An 11,236-nucleotide genomic window follows, 5' to 3' on the forward strand; every position below is an offset into this window, starting at 1 on the left:
ATCAATGCAGTGTTAATGACCTGCAATGGGGCCATGTGCAGCTTGTTCTTATTGACCTGTGAGGTAGGAAGAAACAACCATGCAACCTGAGGTCTCTCAGTCAGCCTCACTGGGGCTCTCCTGGCCCGTAGGAGGAACAGGAGCTGCCTGCTCTTGTTTGCATCCAGACAACTCCCAACTGACACTCACACAGTGCTGGAATACTGCTGGTTTTGCAGTCCACTATAGGTGTGTGGCTGCCAACAAGTCACCAGCTGGCTTATCAGCAGCCCTGCTGGGTGGAGAACTTGGAGAATGGAAGGACACACGTGAGAAAGGGCTATGGAAAATCACCCAAGTGCAGAAAAGCATAATAACAAAAGTTTTAAGAGAGGGGAGTCTCTTTCATTCCTAAATCAAAAGGTTGTTCCCTCCCTTTCTCCCCATCTCATGCAGGAAAAACAAAGCAAAACAGTTAAAAAACTTGCAGCTACCACATGGAGATGGGCTGGAGAAGGAGATAGCTGCTGTCACCAGACATCTTGGCAAATACCCATTGTTTTTCAGGAATGTGCTTAAAAAAAGACAAGGAAGTGGAGAAGAAACAGCTCCTTTTATTTCCCTCCAAGCCCATCCCTTTGGTCTTGAGTTAATAGAAAACATATTTTTATGTCCTGAAAGATGCAAGAGACATTTGTGGATGTGCGCATCGGAAAAGAAGCCCTGTCTGGCTGGGAGGAGAAGGAGCTGGTGCAAACCTGGACCTTGAAGAGACAGAGGGAGACATGGACAAAGGCAGAGCTGCACAGTGAATCTTTCCATGAGAGGGAAGGGAAGAACATATTCTGCCCACAGAAGCATAAGGGGAAATGAGAATGTTTTTCTCGGAGTGCACAATCAAACTTGTCAGAGAAAAGCAGATGTTTTGGGCAGAAATTTGCATGTAATCAAACCCTCTGTTTTTTGATTGAAAAAAAATTACCAGTGGCAAATTTCCAGCCCACACCCTGCAATCAAAGAAAATAAAAGCTTGTCAATGAGGAAAATGGATAAAAGAGATGCTGGGTGAGAAGTGGCCATGTCTCCCCACCCTGCCTTGCACTGGCCTCATTAACCAAGGGTTCCCTTAGTTTTCCAAGATGGGCTTTGGGATTCCTTTTCCCACTTGGTGCTCTGGAAACTCCACGTTTGTGTTATTGCCCCTCGAGACTTGGACAATAATGTGTTTTCCAACCCTTCAGCAACTCTGCAAGCCCTGCTGCCTGCAACAAGGCTCATACAATACTCAGGACAGCTCCTTAGGACATGGGGAGCAGGCATGCAACCTATAACCACCCAGAAAATGTATTTTTAAAGCTGCACATTGCATTTTCTGTGTGCTTCTGCAGGTGTTTTTATGTGCCCAACCTGTCCCTTGCACCTTGCATGCTCTTGAAGAACATTACACAGGGACCTATGAGGTCCACCCTGGGGACTATGGTGATGGGGTCTGGGCAGGTGATGGATTTTACAGAGCTCTGCACCCCTCTTGGGGAGCTTGCTTCGCAACACAGGAATATTTTGCTCCACAACCTGGCTCAGGGATCATGCTGCTTTCAGCTGATTTACACTGTTTTATTGGACTTGCAGCAGCCTTCGAGCCAGAGATAAAATACATCCTTCCTGTCTTAAGAGTGTAAATTACTGACATGCTTAATAAGCATAACTTATCATTAGCCATAATTTATGCTGGTGACAGCAACGCAGCCATTCCTGGAAAGCAGAGTGGCATTTCATTTCAGATTTCCACAGACCGGGCTCCTGCTGCATGGGTATCCAGTGGCATGGATGTCTCTGCACTTGTCCCTTGCCACAGCAGACGCTGTCCCAGGGCCTTGCACAGTATTCAAGCTGTCTCAAGGACTGATAGCTCAATTAAATAGGTAGCTCTTGCAGAGCTGGCAGGGAACAGGAGGTGTCCAGTTTACAGCCAAGGGGGGCCACAAAGCCTTGGTTGAGGACATGTTCTGCTTCTCCCCAGTGCCCAGCTGCAGCCCATTCTGCTCCTGCTGGTGATGCCAAAATCCTGGTAGGGTGATTGCAGCCAGCATGAATGCTTCCTCCTTTAATTTCTGTTACATGTTCACTCTGGCCCCTAATGTGATCAGAGTAGGGAGGAGATGTTCTCACAACCTTTCTTGCTGGAAAACAGAGTAGCTAATCATTTGTAGGGATGGTGAAAGCCCTGGGCCACTTGCCAGAAGTGCTCAGGGCACTCTCAGAGGAAGAGGAGAGACTGTGAGGAGAGACACTCCCATACTAGGGACATTGCCCAGGGCCTGGGCTCTTAAAAGCGACAGATGAAGTTTGATCATGAGGGTAATGGGTTAGAGGTGTAGGATGAGGTCTGGCTGTCACTTCACTGCTGTTTGATGGAGGGCTCCACGCTGATCTCCCCTTTCTTGGCCCAGCAGGCTGCTCCCAGCTTCCCTCCAGCCACTGGCAGAAGGAGGGGAGATTTCTGGTCCACACCTCTCAGGTGGGACCTAAGGAGGCCACTCGAGATGTGTGCATGCCATCTGGGTGCCCCACACTCATTCAACCCCTTCACCAAACTGCCTGCAGAAATTTGAGGTCTGCTCCCAGGGAGCACCTTATGGCCATGTGGGAACTCACCCCTTGCCTGTCTGGTGCCCCAGCTCAGGGCAGTGGTGGAGGTGGGGAAGGAGGGACAGCAGGAGAGAACATGTTTGGCCGCATGTGCACCAGGAGGTGACAAACGCACCCTCTGAATAACCAGAAAATGCCCAAATTTTCAAGGTGCCTTGCAGTAAATGCAACCTTTGCTCTCTGCAACCATGAGCGCCAGCCTGTGAGTCAGCCTGTTTTTTGGAAACCTCTCACAGGCATCTTGGCATGTTGGATGTCTGCAGATATGTGCTTGTGAATGCCTGAGAGTCAATGCTAGCTGATTCCAAATAAAAACTTTGTTGGGGAAAAATCTCCTCTCCTCTCCTCTCCTCTCCTCTCCTCTCCTCTCCTCTCCTCTCCTCTCCTCTCCTCTCCTCTCCTCTCCTCTCCTCTCCTCTCCTCTCCTCTCCTCTCCTCTCCTCTCCTCTCCTCTCCTCTCCTCTCCTCTCCTCTCCTCTCCTCTCCTCTCCTCTCCTCTCCTCTCCTCTCCTCTCCTCTCCTCTCCTCTCCTCTCCTCTCCTCTCCTCTCCTCTCCTCTCCTCTCCTCTCCTCTCCTCTCCTCTCCTCTCCTCTCCTCTCCTCTCCTCTCCTCTCCTCTCCTCTCCTCTCCTCTCCTCTCCTCTCCTCTCCTCTCCTCTCCTCTCCTCTCCTCTCCTCTCCTCTCCTCTCCTCTCCTCTCCTCTCCTCTCCTCTCCTCTCCTCTCCTCTCCTCTCCTCTCCTCTCCTCTCCTCTCCTCTCTTTTCCCCTTCCCCTTCCTTTTTTTTTTTTCCCCCACACAGTTGGCAAGTGAAGGTGGCTAAATCCATCAAGTGATAGTCAGCCCATTGTACATTTGATTTGCTGGATGGCTTGAAGACATCTGCATGTTTTCTAGTGATGCTGATTTTCATGCCGTCTCTCTGGCTTGGCAGCTGTGGGAGCAGGTAACACAGAAGCAGGGCTGTCTGTGCTCACCATACACCTTGCAGCATGTGTATCTCCACAGGGAGGCATGCATATTGCACACTCCCCTGACTCAGGGTGCTTCAAAGCCCATGGAGTTTTATTGGAGGCAGCAGTCAATGCAAGACATCTCTCCATCTCGTCCCATTTTTCCTTCTCCCTGGTGCAAGCACTACGTGCTGTCAGCTCTCTCAGCAAGGTGAGACTCCTGCTGGATGCCAGAAGATGTTGGGAGTTTTAAAACAGTTCATAAACCAGTCTTTACTGGAGGGGCAGCCCTGCAGCAGCTGAAGGATCTCCAGTTTTACAAGGAGACACGAGAAAGGCTCTGGGGCATATTCATGCTCTGCCCATAGCATCCATTATGCCCCTGGCCATGCAGGGACCCATGTGCCTGCAGAGCTTGTACAAAGAACTCGGCAAGCATGCTCAGGTTGAGCTGGTCCTTTGTGAGTGAAGAGCAGGCCGGTAGCACCAACCAGCCCTGTTCTTCATGATTCCACAGTCCTGGCATACCCAAACCTACCTCAAAGATGCTATGACATGCCCTGAGGTGGCTACACCCAGATGGGCTGCACCAGCCCCAGGGGCTCCTTCCAGTGGCTTTGCAGATGATGTCCCACACTTGCTCTGCAGCAACCAGCCCTCAAACCATCTCATGTTTCCAGGGGAGGAAGTGATAGAACACAACCTGGAAAGCTGTGGAGGTGCTGAGCTGCTTGCGTGGGTGTGGGGGAGCCAGAAGGTGGGATTTGCCTTGGTCCAGGGCCCAGACTGTGAGTCCTCCCCATCAACAGTGCGAGGCTGGGAGCATCTCTTCTCCGAGGCCATGATGTATCACCTTCTCTGGGGGAGAAACAAAGTAAAGATGCACTTACAGCATCTCTAATCTGCATGGCTGGTGAAGTGCTGATGCTAGAGCTCAGCAAGGAGATATTAGTCACGCCTTATTGCCTTTAAATCCTACAGTAACAGAAGTGTCTTCCATTTACTGTTTTAAATAAGAATCAGCCTGATGGAGTGTTCCGAGCACTGTGTATCGGCTTCCCCGCTACACAGTCTGCCTTTAAAGGATTAAGCTTTCATCTTGCCTCTTTCCCTGCAGTTTGTAAAGAGCAGCTCTGCCTCCTGTGTCCCCTGTTTATAAAGTGCTGTTTGCATGAAGGACTCCCTGCAGACAGGTGAATGGCGAGAGCAGGGCTTCCTCCCTCCCCGCATCCCCTATTCCTCCTCCGTGCATGAGAAATGCCCTGAGGATGGTGCAGGCTTGGTGCTGTGCCTGGAGATCTCACATCAGGTTTTGTTCTTCATCCCTTCCTCTGTCATCTTGGTCATGTGTGGGCTGGGTGATGCGCAGGCAAGGGATAGGGTTGGCAGAGGGAAAAATCTCTGCTGCCTGGCCCTGGAAGGAAGGGAGAGAAAGAAAATAAAAAAACATGACCAGGCAGGATGAGCATATGCAGTTTAAGTCTCCTGTGCAGAAAAAGCTGTCAGCCTCCAGACCTGTGCCATCCTATTTGGGACTGGGTGCTGTGGTGTCCTGTGTGCATCCTCCAGGCTCACAGGCTCCCCAGCATCCAGGAAATTTTGACTTGTGCCTTTCCACCTTTTTCAGCCTTGTCTCTGCATTACCAGCTCTTAGAAACTTCTGCATGCTTAAAAGCAGTGCTCTCATTCCTTTTTCCCTACTTAAATTATTGATGGAGATCTACAACCTCCATTCCAGCTTAACAACTTCTTTTTGCTGCGGTTTATTACCAGGATCAATCAAATCAAGCCCTGATGGCTTAAAAATGTGCTTCCTTCTCTCTCTCGTTGTTATTTGCTTGTTTATTATTAGGAAAGACAAGTTTTGGCTCCAGGAGGTTTTGCTAGCAGTAAACAATGCCATTAAAAGCAAATCAGAAGTCCCTGCTTTGCACAGAGCTGACCTCTGTGGAGCAACAGGGAGCGCCCTGCACTCGGGTTCCTGCCTGCCGCTGACTTGGTGGTCAGGGCATGGGGACAGGTTCCTGGCTGAGCACACCCAGGTGCTGTCCTACAACTGCTCCTCTCTGGTTTCATGAGATTTTGCCCAGATTTGTGTCCCCTGTTCCCATCCTCACTGACACAGCGGGACACCGCCACCCTGGCCATGGGGTGCTGCAGGGTCAGGAGGCAGCTCATGGTCTGGGGAGGTAGCTGATGCCCAGGTCTTTGGAGGCTTTAGGGTAACCCTTTCTCCTGCTTGTACAGGGAGTGAGGCTCCCCATGTTTTGGGGATCTGGACTCTCGCCTTAGGGCTTGGTCCTCATTTTCCACAAGGAGTAAGTAGGAGGCTGAGCTTAGGAGTTGGTGGGACATCACTCGTTTGTGTTTACAGGGGGATTGGTCCCTTCCAGCCTGGGCTGCTCTAGGGTTCTATGATCCTATGATAAGTTTGGAAAGCACCACCTCTTCACCCCCAAGCTCCTTCCCCAACAGCCAGTCTGCCCTGCATGCTCTCATCCTGCTCCCATCCCCTGCTCCAAGTCCTATCCCTCAGGGCAGCAGAGCTGGCCATTCCTCAGCTCCTGCCAAACGTCATCCAGGGGAGCTTCACCTGTCAATGAGGCTCCTCAGTTCTTGCAGCCATTGGGTTGCACAAACACCCCCCTTCCAAAATCCCATAGCTGAAGAGAGGGGCTTCGGCATGCAGGAGAGCTGCATCCAAGGCACCAGAAAAATGCAGTGCTCTTCATAACTGCCCGCTTGGCTGACAAGAAATGAATTGAAGAGTGATGGGGAAGATAAATTGCTTGTTGTTTTTTTAATGCATGCAGTGAAGGAGTTTATTTTTAAATCCGTCTGTGAGTGATGCCTGCTTTGATCTTCTAAATGAATCTGATTTATTCTATTTGCACCAGGGCTCAGGAGAAGAGGGACTGAGCTGGATTTAATTTATGCACTTAACTTCGCCTTGGCAGGACTGTGACAACAGCAGACAAATCGAAGCTGAGAAGCTCCCTCCAATGATCCCAATGATGCAAATGATTTCCCTGGTTTTATCAAATGATCTCTAGTCACTGGTCCCAGGTTGACATCTGGGGCAGGTCCTGGCATGGCCCTTGATGAAGCCAGCAGAACCAGAACTGGGCCACTTCACCAAGGGCCTGGGGACACCCACAGAATCTTTCCATACCTGAGCTAGTGATGTTATCTCTTCTAATAGGATGTAATTTCCCAGCCAATTGGTGTCACTTTACCCAGCTCCACCTTGTAGTGTGTCCTAGATAGGTCAGGGTAGGGCACAAAGGCTGAGTCTACTATTTCATTGGGAAGTCAATGCATGGAGGGATTTGCTGCCTTGTGAGCCATTTGCCGTGTTTCTCTCCCCTCATTGGGGAGGGCTTTAGAGCTTGTCCCTCGGGCAAACAAAAGGAGACAAATTACTTCTGCAGCAGATTGATGACCTCGACAGCTCTGTGAGTGCCTCAGCTCTTTGTGGGACAGTTAGGGAAATCCTGCTGACCAGATCTCATCTCATGCAGTGGACACTGCTGTAATCCATGCTGAATGGAAACCATAAACGTCTGAATTACTCCCCCAAAAGCCTTCCTTAAAAAGAATGTGAGCATAAAAGTGAGTCTTCAACCAGGCGAAATAATGAAGTCACTGGCGCGGAGGAGAGCAATCATTCACCACCACTAAGCTGTGCATCACCCAGGATAATTATCAATTATTGTAAACAGAGCAACTCCCCTCCAGAAGCTAATGAAATTTCACATGGAGCACACTCTGGGAGATGGATCATATTGGCCTGGACAAGATTCATCTTCTCTAATGTGCTGCTTATTCCCGTCTATGCATCTTAAAGCTTCCAGTGCAAAGCACCTTCCTGCTGGAAAGCAGAAGGAGGCCTGGCGTGCTCTTGTCCATAGGTGGCTGCTCTGACTGCCCTGCTTGACCTTCAGCACATTAGCTCCCAGTGGATGTTGGTAGCACTGGGAAAAGCTTCCCTTCCTCTTTCCCTCTTCCTAATCCCTGCCTTTGGGGGCTCTCTGCCTTGCCAGCCTTTGGGGCTGTGTTTGGCAGAGCTGGTGGTGGGCTCTAGTCCAGCATCCGAGGTGTCTTGTCCTCTTTCCCATCCCCTCTGGGTCCCACTTCCCTCCTCCTGAGCATCACCTGCCCTAATGCCATTCTGCAATCCCGCGTGGGCATGCTCTGCTATAAGCCATCAAACACAGATGGAAAATAATACTTCATGTGCAGTTTAGCTCCAAGCTCGGTGCACATTCTGGGGTTTTAATGGTTTTCCTGGGTCCTGGCACAGTATTTTTAAACCTGAGTGTGAGGAAGAAGGCCAGCAGTCCTGTCCAGGTAAAAAGACACTTACTTTGCTTCTAAATATTTAATCTGTGACCCATATGACAAACTGCTGCTTGTAAATACAGCTATTATGCCTTATTTTTTTTTATGCATAATTGAAACACTGTGTCCTGCACTCAGCAAACAACCACAGAGTTCACAGGGATGGTTTCCTTTGGTTCCACCCAGTGCCTGAAGCAGCTCCTCTCCCCACACATGGGTAGTAGTGGGGTCCCCGTTGGGGAGGACGCTTCCATCTCCCCAGCTGGATAAGTCCCTGTTGGAGACATCATTTGGTGTCCCCCAGGCTCTGCCCTTCTCCCAGGTTCTGCTACCACTCCTCCTGGCTTCTGCCTCCAACACCTACTCACCAAGGCCTGGAACTGCTCCTGTACTTTTATTTTTGCAAATGAGCATGTCTGCACCAAGAATAGACCCTGCTCATAGCTCTGCAGCTGAGTTTGCAACCAAGGCAACCCCACCGCCCGTTGCACCTTGCATCTCAGAGCTTTGGGCTGCTGCCTCATCCCCTCCCTGTTATTTCACCACAGAAATGAACTCCATCACTCCTCCCCTCGAGTCTCCAGGAGACCTCAACACCCTTAGTGCTTGCTGAGGTTAGTGGTTGCTTTTGAGGCTGCTTCGCCCACCAGCAGCCCAGCACCTTGTTTCTTAATGAGCTGGAGGGGGTGATGAGGAACGTGGCAAACTTCATAGCTGCTGTCACTGATTTAGATGAATCACAACCAAAACAGGCTCTGGGGAGGTTGGGAAGTGCCTTCCTGAGACAGGTGGATGCAAAAGGTGACGGAAAATGAAATTCATGCTTGCCAAGTGACAATGATGTTTGTTGGAAATAATACTTTTACTTACATTTATGGGTTATCAGGGTCTGAATTCAAAGTAGCTGGCTTGGCACCATGCTCAGGTGGGGATATCACACTCTGAATGAAGTCCCTGTGTCCTGAGGTCTCAGAGACACATCTGAGAGGGATGCAGGGCTTTGGAAGAGGGTGATGACCAGAGGTATGCAGTCTGGAGGAGGGCTTGAGAAAGGGGATGAGAGCAGGAGAATAAATGAATGAAGTGGTCCTTGGGGGCAAAATAGGCACCTCTCCCTACTTTCTTCTTGCCCAAAGACCTACTGGGCAAGACCTGTAGAGACCTACTACATCCCTGTTTCAAGCTGTGAACCAGCAGAAGATGCAGTTGTGGGGTACACAGATCAGCTATAACTGAGTCTGCACTAGATCACTTTAATATTGCACCATTTGGAAAAGTAGCTGTGCTGCACATTGCAGGAAGTGGAGCAATAAACATAATTTGCTTTCTGTTAGTCTCTGGCTGGAAGGTGGTGGAAACCCATGGGGCACCCAATGGTTCAGTTTGCTGGGAGAACCAAAAGCCCTTTCCATGGACCACACCATCCTGTCTCCTGTTGCACCTTGATTTTGAGGCCATCACTTTTCTCTGTGGCTGCTCCCTCTCTTCTGGACATTCCCTTGCCCTCCCACAAGCCATGCTTACATAGCACCAGGCGTGGGTGTAATGGGGATATTTTTGTAGGGAAGTAGACCCTACTGATGGACACATGAGGAAGGCACAGCCCAGGACCCTCCTGGGCCTAAGTGCAATGAGCTAGAGTTAGATAGGATGGCCCCACTGTGTCTCCTGGGCTGGTATATCCCCCCCCCCCACAATCCCGCCAGGCCCTGAGCATCGGTCTGCACCCACTTCATGCACGGAGCAGCCCAGACCCTGCTTCCACCAGCCTCATCCATCTCTCAGCCTTGGCTTGTTCATTTGGCCGGTTCAGGTTTTGCAGTCCGACCCTCCCTGCTGCAATATGCTCCATGTCCCCTGCTTTAGCAGGCACAGGTTAGTGCCTGGCACTGGGATCTCTGCCTGCCACACTGCGTGAGCCCGTCACGTCTGAGCACATCAGATGTTACACTTGACAGACAGACTGATAGATTCCAGCCAGGGAGGCTGCCACATAGGATCGACCTGCTCTGCCAAAAGCTGGTGCAGTGATGGGTGGATGGATTTGGGCACAGTGACTGCAAACTCTGGCTGGAGCTGGTGGGCAACCACGTGCATTTGCACACACTGGCCGTGTTCCAGTTTGCTCTTCTTCTGATGTGCTTTTTTTTTTTTTTTTTTTTTTTTTGGGGGGGGGTGGGTTGGGGAGGCAGGGAGAATTTGGTAAGCAAAGAGGATTTCTGCTCCCAGAGAGCTTTGGCTGTGCTTTTCCTGCCCATTGCCTAGTCCCTGGAGGTCATTCCATAGCCACCAGCACTAGAGACCCTCCAAGGAAGGATATGGAACCTGGACCCAACTGGGCTTGCAACTGAACTGAGAAAAAGAGAAGAAACAGCACAGAGTGGAAAAACAGTTGGGCTGCTGTACATCTGTCTCAGACCTGTTCCAAACCCCCTGTCCTTCCCTGGAGGATGCCTCCACAATCGTGCATGGGAACTGAAGATGAGCAGCCTCTGTGGGTGTTTGCAGTAGGAAATCCAGTACCCCTGCAGGACTGTATTGTGTGATGGCCATTGCTAGCTGTCCCTTTGATGGCACTTGTGGAACCATCAGGGCCTGGAGAAGCCAAATCACTGCTGTTGGGGGCTCTGGAAAAGCAAAGGGAGAGAAAAAACTGTCCTGAGAGAGATCACCCTCCTGTCCTGCACTCTCAACTCCAGGACCCACCACCACCTCTTACCCCAGAGCAAACCTAGAGATTGAGGGCTCTGATGCTACGGTCCTGTAGGGACCATCAAAGCTGCAGCAATCCCCAAATGCTTCTGCAACATTTTCCGGATGAAATAGGCCAGTTCTGGGCCATGGCAATGCAGCGTGTGTGCACTGAGAATCCTGGTAGCAACTCACTGCTTCTTGGCTCAGGGAAGAGCAGGAACCCTGCAGGGTGTCAATATTATTTTTTTTTAAAGGAGGGTGAGACATATTTCTGAATTGGGAATAACAATGCAGAGGCAAGAAAACACACAGAGGAGGAGAAGGAAAATAGCAGCTTCTGATAGTGTAAACCTCAAGTCAAACATGAAACACATTAATATTCATGCACTTAGATTCAGCCAAAAAGCAACAATGCCTGCAATTCTCCAGAAATGTTCTGAGCTCCTGGACTGCCATCAGCCTCTGTGTGGAGGAGAAGGCAATGAAACCTTCTGAAGCCACTGAACTATGGGGGAAACATCATAACAAGCAGTTCCCATAGGGCTGGAATTAGGCTTTGGCTCTTTCTGTCCAACTTAACGCAAAACAAGGACAATCATTCTGCCAAAAACATCACTCTAA

The sequence above is a fragment of the Anas acuta genome, chromosome 25 (genome assembly GCF_963932015.1).
Source record: "Anas acuta chromosome 25, bAnaAcu1.1, whole genome shotgun sequence".
Classification (NCBI taxonomy): Eukaryota; Metazoa; Chordata; class Aves; order Anseriformes; family Anatidae; genus Anas; species Anas acuta.